Genomic DNA, 2,722 nt, shown 5'->3' on the forward strand with positions numbered 1-2,722 from the left:
ATCCGACCGGGCAGGTCACACGCCCCCGGCCCCTCCTCTCTGCTCCTCGCTGCTCAGGTGACCGAGGACAGAGCCGCTGAGGAACCCCGGTGCAGAGAAGCCTCATTTGCAGAACTGCAGCGTCCTCGCCCCCCTCTTTGACAATATTGGTCCCCTTTTATCCTGCCATACCTAGTTTATGGATTTCCCCCCTTCTTCTCTTTGCTACACTACCCCTCAAAGAATTTTTTAAAAACCCTGTCATTTGCTCACCTTTCCTTCCCAGCCTTCCCATCCCCCACTGAAAACAAGTCACTGAACGACCTCCCGCCCTCCGACGGCAGGAGCCTCCCGACCGCCCAGGCCGACCATCCCCCTCTGTGCGCGGGTTCTGGCACCAGTGCAGCCGAGGCCATGGAGGTGACAGCGGACCTGCCGCACTGGGTGCCACCACCACCCCGCGGTCCTCAACGGGCAGCACCCGGGCACGCAGCACCCGGGCCTCGGCCACCCCTACATGGACCCGGCGCAGTACCCCGTGCCGGAAGAGGTGGATGCACTTTTTAACATCCCGTCGTATTACGGAGACTCGCTCAGGGCCACCATGCAGAGGTCCCCTCCGGCCCAGCACGGGAGCCAGGTGTGCCGCCCCCTCTGCTGCACGGATCTCGGCCCTGTCCCCAAGACGTCCATCCAGCACGGCTCCCCGGGTCCCCTGTCGGTGTCCCCCCAGCCTTGTCCTCCTCCCTGTCGGGGGCCATGCCAGCCCGCACCTCTTCACCTTCCCACCCACCCCGCCGAAGGACGCCTCCCCGGACCGGGCACTGTCCACCCTGGGCTCGGCCGGCTCGGCCCCCCAGGACGAGTGCATCAAGTGCCAGGCGCCAGTGCCCGACACGAAGCTTGAGTCGTCGCACTCCCGCGGCAGCATGACCACCCTGGAGCCGCCTCGTCGTCAGCCCACCACCCCGTCGCCACCTACCCGCCCTATGTGCCCGAACGCGGCTCCGGACGCTTCCCCCCCCCAGCAGCCTGCTGGGGGCTCCCCCGCCGGTTTCGGGGGTAAGTCGAGGCCCAAGGCGCGATCCCGCAAAGGCAGGGAGTGTGTGAACTGCGGGGCGACCTCGACCCCACTCTGGCGGCGAGATGGTACCGGCCACCACCTTCGCGACACATGCGGACTCTACCACAAAATGAATGGACAGAGCAGGCCCCTGATTAAGCACAGCGAAGGCTGTGGGCAGCAAGGAGAGCCGGAACGTCCTGTGCAAACTGTCAGGCCACCACCACCACTCTCTGGAAATGTCAGTGGGGACCCCGTCTGCAACGCCTGTGGGCTCTACTACAAGCTGCACAATATTAACAGACCCCTGACTATGAAAAAGGAAGGCATCCAGACCAGAAACCGAAAAATGTCTAGCAAATCCAAAAAATGCGAGAAGGTGCATGAGGCGCTGGAGGACTTCCCCAAGAGCAGTTCGTTCAACCCGGAGGCCCTGTCCAGACACACGACCTCCCTGAGCCACATCTCGCCCTTCAGCCACTCCAGCCACATGCTGACGGTGCCCACGCCGATGCACCCGCTGTCCAGCCTCTCCTTTGGACCTCACCATCTTTCCAGCATGGTCACTGCCATGGGTTAGAACCTCACGCAATGGGTGCAGGGCTCCGTGTGTGAGTCCCGCTAACCTCTCTACTTGCTTTTTTGCAGGAGCAGTATCATGAAGCCTAAAGTGATGGATATATGTCTTTGAAGGCAGAAAGCAAAATGATGTTTGCCACTTTTGCAGAGGAGCTCACTGTGGTGTCTGTGTTCCAACCACCGAATCTGGATCCAATTTGTGAATAAGCCATTCAGACTCATATTCCCTATTTAACAGGGTCTCTAGTGCTGTGAGAAAAAAAAAAAGTTGAACATTGCATATAACTTATATCGTAAGAAACACGGTACATTTGAGGAAGACTTTATTGCATCTGGGTAGCTGTAAGAAAGGCACGAAGGGCGCCAAGACTTTTAAGGACTATGGGGGAAATAAAGTGTGGAGATTAACAAGAAAATAGGTCTGATATTCAAATGGATGAATCTCCAGTTTTGTTTCCTTTCACTGGCCACAGTTGTTTGATGCATTAAAAGTTAAAAGAAAAGAGAAAAAAAAAAGTCATAGGCAAATCATTTATTCAAAGCTGTGGGTCTTTGCAAAGGAAATATCAGTTTCAAGCAGTCAGTGCTGATGCTCATGATTGCTGTAAAGGGTTTCTGAGAGCCTTTTCCTGGGCCTACATGCTTTGTGAACAAGCCCCTATAATTGTTGTTTGTATTTATAATTCAAAGCACCAAAATAAGAAAAGATGTAGAATTATTTTATCATACTATACAGACTGAATTGTACAAATTTATTTAGTGCTAGTGTTAAGAACTGCTTTTTTTGTTGTTCTGTTTTAATATTTTCCTTCTCTATCAATTTTTGGTTGAATAAACTAGATTGTAATCAGTTGGCCTAAAAATAATAACAATAATAATAATAACAATAATAATAATAATAATAATAATAATATTCTAAATATATAACCCGAGAAACTATACAGATAAACTACTAAAACCGGTAAGAAGTTTTGACATAGTTGCTGGATTACTATATAATTATTTGTCATATATCATTATTTATAATAATCCTCACATAAAAAATAAATGGCCTTTCTAAATTCCTTTAATAATTAAAGAAGGATTTTCACTTCTGGCTCC

The 2,722-nt window shown here is 51.5% G+C and overlaps 1 pseudogene; it reads left to right on the forward strand.

The window, feature by feature from the left end:
- Positions 1-393: 393 nt before the first annotated feature.
- Positions 394-1,622, forward strand: LOC134362179 (trans-acting T-cell-specific transcription factor GATA-3-like; annotated as a pseudogene).
- Positions 1,623-2,722: the final 1,100 nt, after the last annotated feature.

Source organism: Cynocephalus volans, chromosome 13 (genome assembly GCF_027409185.1).
Source record: "Cynocephalus volans isolate mCynVol1 chromosome 13, mCynVol1.pri, whole genome shotgun sequence".
NCBI classification, from domain to species: domain Eukaryota; kingdom Metazoa; phylum Chordata; class Mammalia; order Dermoptera; family Cynocephalidae; genus Cynocephalus; species Cynocephalus volans.